Below are 18,854 nucleotides of genomic sequence, written 5' to 3'. Positions count from 1 at the left end.
TGCTGTTGTTTCCATCTGGAGTCCACAATCGTCAACCGGACATTACACAACGGTCAAATCGTATAGATCGTGTTTCGTATAGTTGATATATATTTAGATTTATTCACCTGCCTCCAGTATTTTCGTGATACAGTAAAACCTCTCTTATCTGTACTAAACCAGACCGAGGGTAGAATGGATTGTATGACTTTCTCAAGCAAGAAACTTCCCAACAAAGATAATACAGATGTTTCCAACATACAGTACTGCACTCGAGACCTAGGAATGAATAGCGCATTTTCAATCCTTTACACTGGATGTTGATAGAGTACAGTAACATCATCCCTCCAAACAGCTGGCCCAGACAAAGAGGATCAGTTTCAAATGGGTTTGACTCGCTGCTAGTGACAGATTGAAACAAGGCATTCGTGTTCAGAGAATGCATCCAGTCGAGCAGCTCCTGTGCATGATCAGCATTTAAACATGTAATGCTTTCATTTAAAGGAACTAATTTCTAAAAAGAGTTGAATATTACCCCTTCTCCACTGGCACATCCGACCCGTGAGGGCTCGGTACGGGTATGGATGATTCTCCACTGGCACATCCGACCCGTGAGGGCTCGGTACGGGTACGGGTGATTCTCCACTGGCACATCCGACCCGTGAGGGCTCGGTACGGGTAGCAGTGCTTCTCCACTGGCACATCCGACCTGTGAGGGCTCTGTACGGGTACGGGTATGGATGATTCTCCACTGGCACATCCGACCCGTGAGGGCTTGGTACGGTACAGGTACAGGTGCTTCTCCACTGGCACATCCGACCCGTGAGGGCTCGGTACGGGTATGGATGATTCTCCACTGGCACATCTGACCCGTGGGGGCTTGGTACGGGTATGGATGATTCTCCACTGGCACATCCGACCCGTGAGGGCTCGGTACGGGTATGGATGATTCTCCACTGGCACATCCAACCCGTGAGGGCTTGGTACGGGTACGGGTAGTTCTCTACTGCCTATTTGTCGGGCTGAGCAAGAACCAAACCATGAAACTCCGGCCTCACAAGACATCAGAATCCGACTGCGAGCCGAGCTGAGCTAGGGGTGGGGTTAAAGATTTTCGTCATCACACTGCATCAGTCAGTACGCTCCAGAAAGAAAAACAACAAACATGGCGGGCAGCGAGTGTAATGAGAGAGCAGTACAGCTTTGGGATGCTGAGGAGGTGCAGGCTCTAGCTTCTCTGTGGGCAGAGAGAAGTGTTCACAAAGATCTGGAGTCGTCCGTCAGAAATGAGAACGTTTATTCCCGAATTTCTGACGATTTGCAAATGGACACAAACCGCGGTTGCGGTATACTTAACAGCACACTCAAAATTTTACCAAATTTCACATCCTTGACCTTTAATAATAAAGGAAATAAAAAAGCAAAAATTAAGCAATTCTAAAGTTATTTACAAAGATATAGTCAAACAGAATACTGTACAGCTGTACCTTACATACAACTAGGGCTCTCATTGCGCTCACAGATTTTATTTTTTTTTCAAGCACCCAAACAAAAAAAAAACAACTAGAAAAAACAACTATCCTTAACCGGGATGTCTTTGGCAAATCATATTTTTTCCCCTTCAACAGAACTAATTGAACTTTAGTAAATTGATATAATCAGTAAAATTTGTTGATTATGTTGACTATAAGGCATTCCTAAATATATTCACAAAATATAGCGATACAAGATTCAGCTGTACCGTTGGCCTGTTCATTTTTGAACACCATTTGTTTGCGCATCTTTTGTCAAACTGAGTTAATTAATAACATTAATTAATAACAGCTGTCTTTCGTTGTGTGTGACGTCAGTAGCACAGCTCGGCTCTGCCTGGAAAAACCCAGGCTCCCCTTAATTGCACGGTGAGGGCTCGGTACGTCCCTGGTACAGCTCGGCTGTACAGAGGCATTTCATACACCGTACAGGTCTATACACCAAAAGTACAGCCTAAATGCACTAGCTTTCATGTAAGTTGAGTCACGAGTAGAGTAGAGAATTCTTTCCCTTTCCGTTTTGAAGGTGTAGAAATGTTTTATTTAAAGCAGTGTACTGGACCACAGGCACATCTACCTGAAAACAAGTTACTGTGTAACCCTGTCCTTTCACATTTTATCTTGCATAGCCCTTAGACTAGTCCAACACATGGATGGTCACATTTCTGTTACTTATTTGCACGCAAAAGGACTTACAGACTCAGAGTGGAGACAAGGCAGACTGGAGGAAAGGTCCTGGTTAAATCTGATACATCAGTCAGTGTTTTTGAGTTTCACCACATTCACCAAAGCTTTGTAAAATACTAACTAACCAGCTAACAATATCTGGAAATGCTGCATGCTGTTGATTGCTTGAAATACATTTCAGTGACATTGTTAGGTTAAGATATTTTAGTTGTAAGTTAGAAATATAGTAGGTATGATACACATTAATGTTTGAAGTTAGTTAGAATGGTTCATGATAATAATTCAAGTCACAATTTGGGGAAGCAGGTTTCTTTAGAAAAGCAGTTAACATACCAGCTCAACAAATAGTAAAGGAAAATTAGTATTTCGTTTGTATGAACCAACGCAACTTTCAGATCAATAACCTAAGCACATGCCACTCTAAACTATTTGATGTCAGGTAACACCTAAACTCAGAATGAGCGGTCTTGATGAAGCCCAGGTTACATTTATTTTACCACCACCAGGCGTCACTGTTTCATTAGAAATGGTTTATTTATTTTATTTTATTTTTTTAAGGGCAACTTTGTATTTTGAGTGTTCAGAACTTCCTTGGGCAAAATCTAATAGAACACTTCACTTTGACCTGTGACCTAAGATGGCTGATAAATTGTGGTCATGTAACTCATTGGCTCCTGGGTGAGGAGGGAATGCTACTTCCAGGGTTGGCTGATTTTAAATCAAGTCGATTTAAATCACTGATTTAAATCATTAGATTTTTTTTTTTTTAAATTACCAAATTAAATACTTTTTTAATTTACTACCTAGTTTATATAGTTTCACAAGGAATAGACATGAAAAGTATGTTTTAAAAAACTTTTATTAACACTAACATCTTAAACTCTTACTGTCTATAAACTAAGACTCGTAGGGCTGTATTTTGATCGCAGTGGAAATGCGAGTGTAAGTGCAAATGGCGCTTGCCTCTGATTCTGTGACACGTAAATGGAGCGAAGAGGTGAAAAAAAATACCTCACTGAAATGATGTTCTGAAGACTTGCCTTGCCCCATTATAGAGCGCCTGCCCCATCATTAACATATTCACTTCAGATAGACGATTGAGCATTGTGTTAAGACCCGCTGCAACCAGGTTTGTAATGGTCCCTTATATATTAATATTAGCTCTGCACCATTAAGGTTTGGAGCTCTTGAGAGACTGACGTCAAACTCCACGTCCCAGCGGAGGAGAGGCAGTGTGTGTATGAGAAGAGAGCGGAACAAGAACAGCATGGCGCTTAATAGTTGTGGAGGGATATGGGAACTCTTATGCATGAATTGGCTGTCTGTGGTTTGTGTACTCGATTGTGAGGATGGAGTAACGAATTATGTGATGAAAAATAAACGGAGGCCTTTTCATATATCTGGACTTCTGCGTATTCACTCAAAGACTCTTTCCTACACTGTTACTCTGGCAGAAACCTTACAGTATGCAACTATTGACAAACCACCATATCTAACATCCTTAAAGGTACAGTTTGGAGGTACTGTAGAGCTACAACTACGGTACTACTTTAAAAAAAAAAATTGCCAGCCCTGGTTTCTTCCTGGGGGAAGGAGGCAGAGTTTTTTTGGGTTCTGTTATAGATCAGTTGCTAGCTTGTGAAATGTCCACGCGCTCACTTTCTCACACGCTCACAACTAACTGGGGTACAGCCTCCCCTCATTTCTTGTTTCTATAACTAGATGTAAATCCGCTCTTGGTATCCATGGAAACCATTATGAAATGAAGGGGTTAGGTTTGACATCTAAAAAACATTAATAAAAAAATACACAAAGAAAATAAAGTAATGATTGTAAGCTATTTTTAAAGGAAACGCCTGCACCCATCAAATAATATGTTACACCAGCCATCCAGGAGAGATTCTCTATCTGTAACTGTAGGAAACCTTGAATGTTTAATCCCAAACATTGCAGCAATTCGACTGGCAGATGATCAAGTACAGAGAGTGGAAGCCCCCACATGTGACACACTCTGAATATGATGTTGCCGTGACCCTGACATGCAGCCCCCAGAAGAGTGATTATTACAGGATCTGCTTTTAACAAAGCAATAACGATGACACCCCCTGGTTTTATCTTTCACATTGTAATGTAACAGGTAACTTGTATAAAAACTGGAGCTTCCATTGCAGTGGAAGGGTTGTAGCTAACAACGTAAATCCATTAGCCTTGCCTGCTGTCGGACACATCCAGTCACTGCCTAGGTGTCAAAGGAGGGTTTTCAAAACGTGATGGGCCCTGTAAGCATGTTCTTAGGTTAAAGTGTAAGTAAGAAATGCTCACTAAAACAGTTTGAAAAGGGTTTCATGAACTTTAAACTTGATTTAATTAATCAAAATGGGATTTGAAGCTAGGTTTGTAAATTGTGGTCCAACGCTAGGTTACAGAAGGTTTATGATCCTTCTTTTACTCACAGGAAGTCTTCTTGCTCATACTATCTCATCAGTTGTGTGGTTCAAAGCGTACAATTTGCTGCAAAGCATGTCAGCCATCTGATTTGTTAATGACAGGAAAGATGGTGTTGACAGTTTCACTGTATTTGCAGGAAGTATAGAACAACTTTCAATCTAGTGTGGTACCAGTTTAAAAAAAAAAAACCCTGCATATTTCTGAGTTAAATAGTGCATGGAAGTGCATGCAACTCCCTAGCCATACCAATGGTGAGATTCCATTACAAAATGAAGGATACCAAGCTGGCTGCAGCTTTCATTCATTTGAGTATACAGGGGTCCAGTTAACATAATGAATGGGGACAAAGCTGCAGTCCTGGTTTTAATTTTTTTTTTAATGTAATTTGATTTGATTGAATAATACAGTCAATTAAATATATAATATATATATATATATATATATATATATATATATATATATATATATATATATGTTACTGAGAGAAAAAACCAAAAAAAACATACAGAATACATTTTACAGTTTTAGGATTGAGATTTTCATTTAAAAAAAAAACTATATCAACATCATTTTGATCTTTTATTTAACATCATATAATCAAATAAACTACTAAATAAATGATATCACTATAAGTCTAGCGTAGTACACTATTTCAGAAGATGCCAAAGAGGTATGCAATTTAATATGTTAACGTAACATTATTCAGCAGGTTTTATGCGACTTTATGAAGCAAACCTTTCAGCCAGAGCTGTAGAATAGCCTCCATGTTGGGTGTCCTCAATAACACACAATGGTGGGTGTTACTATACTGAGATACACAGAAGTCTTCGGTATGTTGTGAGGTAAAGATGTAAACACAATGTGCTTGTATGGGAGCAGAGTGGATTTGCAGGCTTGGATGAACCTGTTTCATCCACTAAAATATTATTTAGTAGATCTTCTGAACCAGTGGTGTAGTCCTAAATCTGAAGCTACTGGGATATCACTAAAATGTCTGAGCTGCCTGTAGAGAATAGTACCGGAACAGCGCTCCAGCATGTTCCAGTCTGACTACGCCAATGCTCTGCTCTTTCCAGAAATTCTCTTAGTCCAGCCTCCAGGGGGATTCACAACCAGTGCACCAGGAAATGAAATCCAACATTAATACATTACCATTCCACAGTTCCATTGGTCTTGCACACAGTCATTTGCATGAGACATTGCAAATAAACAAGGCAATGTCTTCTTATTGGATACTTTCCATGGAAAGGCAGCACTGTTGCAAACTAGAGCACACATCAACATCACATACTGTCCGCCAAGACTGTCCACCTGAAACTAAACAAAAAAAGACAGGTGTACTTTCCAGACATTGTGAGCCTTACTGAAAGACATGTCAAGTATAAAGATCTGCCCACTTTCCCTGCAACCCTTTTGCAATTAGCAATGAGCCTAACCAATCCCCAGCCACCAAAACCATTGAAAATCCAAAGGAGGTGCAGGTCACTACTCTGTGCCAATCAACCAGGGTTACAATGCATTGTTACATCAGCATGGAATTGTAATGTAAACTGCTTGCCATCCTGTGTATGTAAGCTCAATAAAAAAATGTTCCTCACTTGTTTTTCCTGATGCAGCGTGTGTGTGTGTGTGTGTGTGTGTGTGTGTGTGTGTGTGTGTGTGTGTGTGTGTGTGTGTGTGTGTGTGTGTGTGTGTGTATGTGTGTGTGTGTGTGTGTGTGTGTGTGTGTGTGTGTGTGTGTGTGTGTGTGTGTGTGTGTGTGTGTGTGTGTGTGTGTGTGTGTGTGTGTGTGTGTGTGTGTGTGTGTGTGTGTGTGTGTGTGTGAGTGTGTGTGTGTGTGTGTGTGTGTGTGTGTGTGTGTGTGTGTGTGTGTGTGTGTGTGTGTGTGTGTGTGTGTGTGTGTGTGTGTGTGTGTGTGTGTGTGTGTGTGTGTGTGTGTGTGTGAGTGTGTGTGTGTGTGTGTGTGTGTGTGTGTGTGTGTGTGTGTGTGTGTGTGTGTGTGTGTGTGTGTGTGTGTGTGTGTGTGTGTGTGTGTGTGTGTGTGTGTGTGTGTGTGTGTGTGTGTGTGTGTGTGTGTGTGTGTGTGTGTGTGTGTGTGTGTGTGTGTGTGTGTGTGTGTGTGTGTGTGTGAGTGTGTGTGTGTGTGTGTGTGTGTGTGTGTGTGTGTGTGTGTGTGTGTGTGTGTGTGTGTGTGTGTGTGAGTGTGTGTGTGTGTGTGTGTGTGTGTGTGTGTGTTTCTAATAACTAAGAGTTTGCACTGAATTGCCAACCTTTGACCAGTAATCACATATTACTGCCATCATATATCAAATATGCTCTTCAAAAAAAGAAAAATCCCCAATGATCTACTATGATATACAAAGCTAGACACTCAATCTGCCATTGTGAACCACTATATGTATTGCAGCATTGTTTACAGCACTGCAAATACAAATGTTCTGCTCTATAATGCAATGCCATATTTAAAACAATGACAAAACATTGTTAGCAAGTTTTAATGAAATCTCCCCTTGATCAGGGCAGCAGGAGAGGGTCCATCACTCTTGAAAGCGGGGTCCTTGAAGATAGCAGGCTGGTTAAGGAGCTAGTTAGGACAGCGAGGTCAATGGATCAATAACTGTAGCATCTTCCCTACTTTTATATGATCGCACAGGATAAAGCCGGTTGCTGTTAATGATACATTATATTATATCAGTACTTAATCTCTTCACTCATCGGAGAAGGTTCCCATTTCCAGAGCGCGTCTCTGACATCACACACTGAGGGTTGAAGCACTCTCTCCTTCTGCACATGCTCACTGCCTGCCTGCATACAGTCATTGAAAAGAGCAGAGCTGAAAGACAGAAACACTCTTAAAGGGGCCACATCCTGCTACCGCAGAATTGTTACAAGTGTTAAGCAAGTATTAAAAGTACAATGTCACACTTACTAATATTTTAATGTTATCGTAATGAATATAAACCAAAGACACAGCAACAAACTTAACGTCAAGTATAACATACAGTGCATCCCCTGCCATGTCTGTAAGAAACACATAGCTGATCAAGCTGATCAGTAACATGTAAGAGCGGATCAGCATGACCTACAGACTTACGTTTGATATGCAGATAGACTGACATTCTCAAAGTATGGATGTTGCTGGAGCAGTTAACCCCAGACGAATGGCCACCCTGCCTGCCATTTTCTGTTTTCTAGAAGTTAAAACTCTGGGGCTCTTCCACTGTTCCTATAAAAGGTGTCTTTGTGTTCCCTTAGCTTTACAATGCACTTCCCAAGTAGAGCCTTGAACAATGATACAGTGATTCAGAGCGCAGCTGTTATCTAAAGATACAATACACCTAGGGAACTTAAATGAGTGCAATCAGGGCTTCACCCAGTTGGAAACTCCAGCGATGGCCAGCACTATGCTGTCCTGGTCAGAGGTGACAATGCTCCAGCAATGTCTAGCACACTGCTGTCCTGGTCAGGGGTGGCAGTGCTCCAGCAATGGCTAGCACTCTGCTGTCCTGGTCAGGGGTGGCAATGCTCCAGCTATGGCCAGCACTATGCTGTCCTGGTCAGAGGTGGCAGTGCTCCAGCGATGGCCAGCACTGCACTGTCCTGGTCAGAGGTGGCAGTGCTCCAGCGATGGCCAGCACTGTGCTGTCCTGGTCATGAGGTGGCAATGCTCCAGCGATGGCCAGCATTGTGCTGTCCTGGTCAGAGGTGGCAATGCTCCAGCGATGGCCAGCACTGCACTGTCCTGGTCAGAGGTGGCAATGCTCCAGCAATAGCCAGCACTGCACTGTCCTGGTCAGAGGTGGTAGTGCTCACTGCGCGCTGTCCTGGTCAGAGGTGGTAGTGTGCTATTTTTAGCTGGTTATGGGCTGGTTCAATAGATTGAATGCTGATAAAACAGTTAGTTTAGCTTGTCTCAATGTATAGTAACACCTCCTAAGAGAACACTTTGTCTGGTGAAATAGATTTTTCCCATTGTAATTGCTCTACCTAAAAGAGCGGGAACTTGGCTTAAAAGAACACCTGTTTGGTACTACTAGCGATTCCTTCACAACTGATACAGTACTGTTTTGCAGCATAACTCATCATCATCAAACATAATTTAAAATGGTTTATTCAATCATTTCAAATGTGATCACGAGAGTATCTTGAGGCACACTGATTGTTTTTTAAATCTTTCCAGAACCTCCGTCAATCATTGCCTTGTTTTGTATTTTGACCACTACAAAATCTCACCACTACAAAATGGCATGTAAACAAACAGCAAAATGCGTCGCTGTTTTTCTTGCTACAAAAAGTTGACAATTGTTAGAGCTCCTAAAAAAAACCCTGAATCATACACAAGTCGCCGAGCAATTTGGTGTTTTCTGTTCTGGTGAGTTGACACACCATTCTGTTAGAGATTTTTGCACATGTCTTGAATATTGCTCCTGTACAGGTATTCATGTTTTCAATTACATGAGGGCAGATGTTAAAACTTCATGCTGATTTGAACTCGGCTCTCGCCAAGATAAGCACCAACTAAGATGTAGCTTTACAGTAAACTGATGTTATCCATCTGCATCTCCATCCATTTGAGTTTCTTTCCATCTGACGATGTAAATATCCTTCTGCCTGGTGTTGATGGCTGAAGTGTAGTGCTGGCTCCAGGGATCAGCTCATTTTGCCTCCCCAGCACATCAGCACACACAACGGCTGCAATGCTGGCTCTGGGGATCAACCACAGTGCAGTCTCTCCAGCGCATCAGCATGACAACCGTCTGGATCGAGCTCAGTAGGGTACATCTCTGTGGTCTTCAAATGAGCACCTTCCATCCTCTGTGTTTTGTCGACTAGCCCATGACACCTCAAGAGGGCTCAACAGTGATTCTGGTGTCCCAACATCACCCCCCTCCGTCCCCAATTCAACTCAGCCCAGCTTACTTACCCGTACATCAGCGTTACTTTCTTTCTATTGTGCTTGAGATCCCCATCAACCACAGCCAGTTGCTTCACTATGCGACGAAACCCTTGACCATTGAACAGGTGCCGCCTCCCTTACGCATTTGTCACGTGACTCTACTGATGTCATTTCCAGTCGGACCTTGGCGCACTTAACCTCCTCGGTTGGGGCAAAGACTGGTAGCTGCAGTATTCCTTTACCATAAAGTCCCACTCTGCTAAGGCAAGGGGAACATCCAACAATTTCCTGATGTATAAACTGATTAAAGTTTCCAGCTTCTCAACTGTTGTCAAAGAAACCTTGTACACAGTCAGTGGCCACAGCAGTCTTGGCAGTAGACCAGACTGAAAGCACCAGAGTTTTGGTTTGCCCTGTGAAGTGCTGCTGTCTATGCTCTTCAACCCTTCCGCTGCTTGTTGTCTAACTTCTCCCACACAAACTGTGTCCTTTAGATCCCCGTCGTATCATCTCCCAAGACTTTTCACTGGCTTCTCAGACACTGTTGGTATTGCCTCACCATTAATGTAGAACCTTTTATCTACTGCTTGACCTTTAATTGTAGAGATGCTCCTTGATTTAGTGGACTTGAAGTGCATTTGTGCTCATTCGATGCTACTGGTTAATTTGCCCAATAACCAATTAGTGCAGGCTGCTGTTGTAGTCATGGTTGTCATGTCATCCATGTATGCTCGAATTGGTGGTAGTCGCATTCCAGAAGACAAGCGCTCTCCTCCCACTACCCATTTTGATGCCCTAATAATTACTGCCATTGCCATGGTAAAAGCCAGTGGAGAAATGGTACACCCTGCCATTATTCCAACTAGGCATTGCCATGTAGTGCTGAATTCTGAAGTTGAAAAACTAAATTGCAAATCTCCAAAGTAGGCTTTCACTAAATTTGTTATTGTCATCGGTACACTGAAAAAGTCAAATGCTGCCCAAAGAAGTTAATGTGGCACTGAACCATATGCATTAGCCAAATCCAGGAATGTCACATGGAGCGCCTTCCTCTCCTTTTTAGCTGATTGAATTTGTTGCCAGATTACGCTGATGTGTTCTAAGCAACCTGGGAAACCTGGAATGTCTGCTTTTTGTACTGAAGTGTCAATGAAGCAGTTCTTTAACAGGTAGGTTGACAATCTCTGAGCAATAATGATGAAGAAAGTCTTGCCTTCTACATTTAATAAGGAAATAGGGCAAGACTGACTGATGCTTGTAGAATATTTTTCTTTTTGTATAAAGACTCCACCTGCTCGGCGCCTTGCTCTTGGTACAACCTGTTTTTCCCATGCCACTTTCATCAGTTTCCATAGGATTCGTAGATCTCCAGAAGCACTCTTGTACACTCTGTACCGAACTCCATTAGGCCCTGGATGCTTTTGGTGTGCCATTTTTCTCACTGGTGAATAACTTTTTTTTACAAATTTGAATGGATCTTTATAAAAAGGTAATTTTCTCAGGCTCTTTTATAGCGTTTCCGTAGGCGCTCAGCTCTGCGCAATGTTGCAAGCTTATCTTTTATGACCCTTTGTAACAGACTTTGTGACTTTGTTCTGCTTTTCTCCATTGCTTTCTCAGCTGCTTCTTTTCTCTAAGCATTCAATCTCCTGCTGCTATCTAGACTTTCCAGGAAGCTTGTACTTTTTCATTCCTTTTTTGAACTACAATCCTCTCGCTTCCATATGTGTAAATGATGCCCCCAAATTTATCCAGCTTCTTTTCAACTGTTCCACTTAAAGTAAAACAGAGGTCTGTGTTTACTGTGTGCCACGAAGTTTTCTCACAAGCTCTTGGCCATTTAACTCCAGGCTTGTGCCCGTTGAGTTTCTTTTCTTTTACGCTGGTTCGTCTGATCGGGTTCGCAAGGATCATTAGGTTCATCACTAGTTGTATCCATGCAAGTAATACATATTTATTTATTTGTTGATTCATATTGTGTCTGGTGGTCAACTTCGTCTTAGAGAACATTTCAGCTAAGAGAACACTTTGCTTGCTTCCCGGGGGGTGTTTTCTTAGCCGGAAACTGTATTCTTAAAGTACATCCTGTCTTCAGAATCATAGCATATTAACTGCTTCTTCACTTCCAGAGAGCATTTTCTTGTTTTCTGCATATTTCTTATGATTAGATATGGGTTTATCTGCATCCATTAAAGTCCCCTGTGAAAGGGCAGAGTTGTGGTGAAGGTTTTAATGGCTGTAAAATAGTCGGCAGATTAAGCATTCTTGTGCGTGTTTATTTATAAAAACAGTCCTGAAAGAGCAAATATAGAAACAAGTGGTATGTATACTTGTTAGCAGGAACAGCTGTAGATGCGGGGATGGCAGGTAATCATCTCTGGACGTTCTGGAGGTAGTTACAAAGGAGAATTGTAGACTTTCCTTTTTATTGCCCTGCCCCACCCCACCCCACCCCGCCCTGCTCTGCAATGCTCTGCCCCGCCCTGCCCTGCTCTGTAATGCTCTGCCCCTTACCCTGCACCACCCTGACCTACTCTGAAATACTCTGCCCCTTACCCTGCACCACCCTCAGCAGCTGCGTCCTTCCCTGCCCCTTCCATTCCCCTGCACTTCCCTGCCCTGCCCCTTGCCCTGTCCTTTCCTGCACTTCCCTTCCCTGCCCTACCCTACTCTGCCCCTTGCCCTGCCCTGCCCCTTGCCCGGCCCGGCTCCTTGCCCTGGATTCGTCAGCCTCACAAGTGCAGACTGCTCCTTTTATACACCTGTGGCAGTATATACCTTTGGACATGCCATTGATACAGATCTTTTCACATATCCATTTTAATTCTGTTTAAAAACATTAAATCTGATTCTGGTTATTCGTGTATATTATTCCCCCAGTGCTTATTATTATTATTATTATTATTATTATTATTATTATTATTATTGATAACAATAATGTTAGGAGAGCAGACTACATAAAACTGCACTGTCTATTTAATATTCAAAAATATTATTTCATGTAAAAAAATATCAGCTATAAAATAAACTGTATTTGAGTCAAACCCATAGGGTTCTACAGTGATGCGAGCAGCCAGCCCAGCCTCGTGCTAAAACAGTCCTGCTGTGCAGGGAAAAAAAACAAGGTGATCCCTTAAGGAATCGCCCCGCCTAACGCCTTGCTTCATTGGTCCTCTCTGGTTTGTATTTAAATTAGGCACACTGCGGCACAGATGATAGGTGGGTTTTCTTGTCCATAGTAGTAATAGGCGAGGTCTCTTCCAATGTTTCATCCTGTGAAATGGATCGATTAATATGTGTACGGTGGTAGGCTGCACTCTATCAACTTGCCCTATCTCAGGATCTGCCTTCATTGCAAAGCGCACGGGACAATGGAAAACTGCGTTTAGTTTTGGAGGTTACTTTATGTATTTTCTAAAGGAAAACTAAAAACTGGAAAGCTCTCAAACAGCGGGCGCACAGTTACAGATGTGGAGGTCTTACTTTCCTGCGACGAGGTCTGCGTTAGGGTTAGTGTTGAACGATGATGGTGTCCTTTCTTTTTAGCATCTGGTAAGTTGTCGTGCTAACTTTATTCTCTGATGAAAGACGCGCTTTGCAGTTAGCTTCTTCTTCTTCTTCTTCTTCTTCTTCTTCTTCTTCTTCTTCTTCTTCTTCTTCTTCTTCTTCTTTTCAATTGAGCCGATAGTCTTGCATTCACTGCAGCATATTTATATAAATCATTGACTAGTCTTGTTGCTGTGTAGCATAGTCATGTCACAGAAATAATGTTCAAACCACACGGGCGTTATTCGCAGTTTTGTGTACGGTACTGATAGTACTTTTACAAAAATTAATACAGTAATAGTCTCACAACTTTCAAAAGGTGTTCAGTGTATGTATCCATCAGTGTGTACGGTTATGCACAATGTTCGTCTAGTCCTGGCTATAGTATGTTATTAGGATGGTGCTTATGCGTGTTTTTTTGTTTTGTAGTTGTTAGTGGATTACAGCTGGTACGGCAGCTCCCTATTACAATGTCATTAGCATTTCAATACTACCCTCAATTATCCGGTCTGGTCTGGGAGCAACACCTTAAATAGAGGGTGTAATTGTATTAACGTGTTTAAAATGGATAGCTGCTTCTTAAGCACACCCGTGCAGTCACATAACCTGATCAGATTTACATTATATAATCTGTGCCTAAATCTTAAGGGTAGAAACACGTGGCGCAAGGTAGGGATTTGTGTTTCTGCTTTGTGACATTCTTTCAGTTTTAGGGCAATCTGTAATTGATTACATATCTTAGTTATTTTATATCATTGTAATGCATTTGCAGTTAGACTACAGAAACGTGCACCAATGTAGTCCTGTCTGGTTGAAGGATTATTCATAAAACAGGCATGAAACCCCTCCTGAGAGGCAGCAGTACTGCATAGCGATGTGCAGGCATTGTCTGAGCACACAGCCTATACAGCCAGGAAACACCGAGATGTCACAAAGCCCTTTAAAGAAGTTCTTTATAAAAGCACAACACAATGCCGGTCCCCGTCGCATCTGAAGCAAACTGGACGTATATGTGCACAGGCTACAGCCCTGAAGGAGTTGACGGGGTTATATTGTTCTGTACGCTCTCGATGCCCGCTACTAGCAAAAAAGAAAGGGACAGTTGTTTTGTGCAATTTTTCATTAATGTCTTTGCTCGACACACATTCGACATTCGACACAACACATATTGTAGTCTAGCGTAACTGTTTCACTATATTATACGTGTGTATTTGCAATGTGTAGTGGTTCTGCATTATTCGGTTTTGATAGGTTGTTTTTAGGCGCTGGTAAGCAGTGTTTTCTGAACTATGTACTGGTAGTTATTTCTTTAGAAAAACAAGTTACAAAAACCTACACTTGTAAGATTTGTATTATATGTTGCAGGTATATAAGAATTTAGCCCGTTCTAGAATGGTTCAGACCTATTCTACAATGACTCCAGTACACCAAACCTAACCCAGAATTGTGAAAAAAAACGTGTACAGTGATTCCAGAATGACTTGACTGTTTTCGGTATTCTCTTATGGTTCCGATTTTGTTGGCAAAAGAACCATTTCTAATTAAAGGGACTTTGGTCACATACATGTAAAGTATAACAAGAGGCAGAGACTTCTAGAAATTCAAAGCTGAATGCAAATTCATTTAAGTGTTTATGGAACTGCTAGCACAGCTGTGCAGAATAGTCTGAATAGGGGGCTCCTAATTATATTTAGCATTGGCTACTCCTTGCAAAGAGCCATGTCCACCAAGAGCACTGCCTGCCAAGTAGCATTTCTGCAGAGAGCAGTTATGGCAGCAGATCAGAACACATCACTCTGATTATGAGTAAGATTGCCTCATCATTGCATAAAAACAGCTGTAATTTACTTTGCAAGACTACTAATTGTTACCTACAATCTGTTTGCAACTCCGTATTTACATACAGCACATCCTTTCATTAGCCTGTGGTAGATTTATTGCAGACTGCGATTTGTTGAGTGGATGGAAGTCTTTTAAGTTTGATTTTATAAAATGTAAAACTAGTCTACCACATAAAGCAATGGAGCACAAACCAAGATGACGATTAGTAGTCTCTTTCATGTTCATTTTGGTATCTCTTCTTTGAAACTACAGAGTAAGTGTAGTTATCTGCAATATGTATGTTTCTCAGGACCAGACCTTTACGCCTTACATGTATAATTTAATCACACATACACATATGTAATGATTTAAAAACTTCAATCGGATTAGCCTACCTCTTCATAACAATGATAGCTCCTAACAAACCTTTTAGTTTGACCACTTGTACGTATTTCTAAATCTAGGGAGGGAGAATGCAGATGTGAGCAATTTCAAAAGGTAAACAAGTGTTAGGCTCCCTGGAGGGGCCTGGTGAGCAGGGTACCCAACCCCCGGTGAGCGGAGCGCCCAGCCCCCGGTGAGCGGGGTGCCCAGCCCCCGGTGAGCGGGGCGCCCTGCAGACACCCCAGGGTGTCTGCTTCAACAGCATTACTGGGAGTTGGTTCCAGACTCCCACGATTCTCTGTGTAAAAAAGTGCCTCCTATTTTCTGTTCTGAATGCCCCTTTTTCTAATCTCCATTTGTGACCCCTGGTCCTTGTTTCTTTTTTCAGGTCGAAAAAGTCCTTTGGGTCGACATTGTCAACACCATTTAGAATTTTGAATGCTTGAATTAGGTTGCTGCGTGGTCTTCTTTGTTCAAGATGAATAGATTCAATTATTTTAGCCTGTCTGCATATGACATGCCTTTTAAGCCCGGAATAATTCTGGTCGCTCTTCTTTGCACTCTTTCTAGAGCAGCAATATCCTTTTTCTAGCTATGTGACCAGAACACAATATTCTAGATGAGGTCTTACTAATGCATTGTACAGTTTTAACATTACTTCCCTTGATTTAAACACTTTTCACTATATGTCTTTGCATTTTATTGGCTTTTTTTTATAGCTTCCCCACATTGTCTAGATGAAGACATTTCTGAGTCAACATAAACTCCTTGGTCTTTTTCATAGATTCCTTCTTCAATTTCAGTATCTCCCATATGATATTTATAATGCACATTTTTATTTCCTGCATGCAGTACCTTACAGTTTTCCCTATTAAATGTCATTTGCCATGTGTCTGCCTTTTCTGAATCTTGTCTAGATCATTTTGAAAGATCTTTGCTGCTGCCACGATGTTTGCCACTCCTATTTTTATGTCGTCTGCAAATTTAACAAGTTTGCTTACTATACCAGAATCTAAATCATTAATGTAGATTAGGAGGTTTCTCCTCTAATCAGTACTTTCTGTTTTCTACATGTTAACCACTCTCTAATCCATGTACATGTATTTTCTTGAATCCCAACTGCGTTCAGTTTGAGAATTAATCTTTTATGCTGGACTTTGTCAAAAAATGTCCCCTTCTTGTACTGGACAGAGCAATCTTTAGCAGAAATATTTCCCATCTTTGATGTAGCTGGTGTCTTTTTTGTTAAAGACATTCTGTACAAGTCCTGCAGCTCTATGCTGTGTGTTCAGTCATTCCACAGAATGTATTCCCATGTATTGAGTGTTGTTAAGAGTGTAAACATCAGAAGGCTTCATTCAGAATTAGAGCCACCTGCACCATTTAGAGAGTCACAATTCATTCTCTGCACTTATTTTGATGTGGGACAAATAAGGAATACAGTTACTGCTTTCAGCTGCTTAGACCCAACATGGCATGGGACCTCACTGATAAAGTGCAATTAACGCTGCTTAAATACGTTTCAGATTTTCTGCAAGGTAATACATACGGGGGGGGGGGGGGGGGTTATTTTGTCTTTGTTTTTATGTATGGATGTATGTTCTGTATTTTCATTTCAGGGAAACAATACATTTTTAGTTTTCATGTTGTATTTAGCTTAATTGGATACAGAATGTAGTTTAGTATGAGTGGCAGTTTAAAACAAAAACATGTTTTTCTTTCTATAAGCAGAGGTTGGGTTGCATCATGAGTTTGTTATATAAAAAGTAGGTGAGGTCAGTTAGGCTCCAGATTCTTTGTGAAAGAAGGCTTCCTTTTTGACTGTTTCCAGACGAATGACAAACTGCTTCCTCTGCAGTGGCACCCTGTCATTGGAAAAAGAAACTGCTAAAAAAAACCGTTGGGCTCGGATTCTGCTTAAAATATACAAAGAAGTAGTTATTGGTAATCTATTATAAGATGCTTAAAAATAGTTTGAAATAAGAAGGCCTTCTTGCATTTCATTTCCATAACAGCTTTTAGAAGAAAAAAGGATAGTTTGTGGCATTTTTGAAAGAAGTTATTCACTTGCAATTTTATCTTTTTTTCTTTTTGGGGGGATGGGGGGGGATCTTATTAACAAATGTATGCATTCATATATCAGGTTCCGAAAGGAATAGTAAGTGGTCTGAATAGTACAATCTATTCATCAGTGACCTCAAGACTAAGGTAATTAGAAATGACACTGAAAATGTGTAGGTCATGGTGTGATTGTATTATACATTATCTTAATGAATCTCTTGAATACCACAAGCCTGTCCACTGAACCCATTCAATAAATAATAGGAGATTTACAACCTCAGATTTCTGTTTGATTAAAATTAGCACCCTACAGAATCCAGTTGTCTTTGAAGCCACACTTGTATGTTATGCATGCAATACCTATGGGTTAAATGTAATCCTGCAAGTGTTCACTCAGAAATTACCTTTTATTAAGCCTCATGAAATGAAAAAAAGAAATGTATTCTTCATTCAGAGCTTTAGCATTTTCAAAACATTGCCACATGTACAGAAGTGATACCAAATATCCACAGAGTGTTTCCATGGAATGGGTGTGAGAGAATAGCATGATGTTTCTGTCAAGTTTAGCAGCACAGCTGTGTGTTCACAGAGTCTGTAAGCAGCGATTGCTTCAACTCATTTTATAATTTCTTGTCAAACCAGCCAGATCAGGCCACAGACCCCACTTATCATTGAGTTTAAAGCTTTGTCCAGGACTAGTCATAAAACACACAGTAATAGAGAACCTGAAACTACCCAGCAGATATACACACACACATGAGCACTGACCTCCATCAGATATACACACACACATGAGCACTGACCTCCCATCAGATATACACACAAACATGAGCACTGACCTCCATCAGATATACACACAAACATGAGCACTGACATCCATCAGATATACACACACACATGAGCACTGACCTCCATCAGATATACACACAAACATGAGCACTGACCTCCATCAGATATACACACAAACATGAGCACTGACCTCCATCAGATATACACACAAACATGAGCACTGACCTCCATCAGATATACACACAAACATGAGCCCTGACCTCCATCAGATATACACACAAACATGAGCCCTGACCTCCATCAGATATACACACAAACATGAGCACTGACCTCCATCAGATATACACACACACATGAGCACTGACCTCCATCAGATATACACGCAAACATGAGCACTGACTACCCAGCAGATATACACACACACATGAGCCCTGACCTCCCATCAGATATACACACACACATGAGCACTGACCTCCATCAGATATACACACACACACGAGCACTGACATCCCATCAGATATACACACACACACAAGGACTGACTTCCATCAGATATACACACACACACACAAACACTGACTTCCTATCAGTTATACACACAAACATGAGCACTGACCTCCATCAGATATACACACAAACACGAGCACTGACATCCCATCAGATATACACACACACATGAGCACTGACCTCCATCAGATATACACACACAC

General features: G+C 41.3%; 1 protein-coding gene across 3 annotated transcripts in view; it reads left to right on the top strand.

Moving 5' to 3' along the window:
• Nucleotides 1-12,879: 12,879 nt before the first annotated feature.
• Nucleotides 12,880-18,854, top strand: part of LOC121315382 (T-lymphoma invasion and metastasis-inducing protein 2-like) — a 115,020-nt gene continuing 109,045 nt past the window's right edge. For all 3 annotated transcript variants that reach the window (XM_041249428.1, XM_041249429.1, XM_041249426.1), the window contains exon 1: nt 12,880-13,095. The gene's annotated coding sequence lies outside the window, so the exon portion shown is untranslated. The remainder of the gene's footprint in view (nt 13,096-18,854) is intronic.

Source organism: Polyodon spathula, chromosome 5 (assembly GCF_017654505.1).
Source record: "Polyodon spathula isolate WHYD16114869_AA chromosome 5, ASM1765450v1, whole genome shotgun sequence".
In the NCBI taxonomy this organism is placed as follows: Eukaryota; Metazoa; Chordata; class Actinopteri; order Acipenseriformes; family Polyodontidae; genus Polyodon; species Polyodon spathula.
Note: the sequence above shows the minus strand (reverse complement) of the source record. Positions and strands in the feature narration are given on the sequence as shown.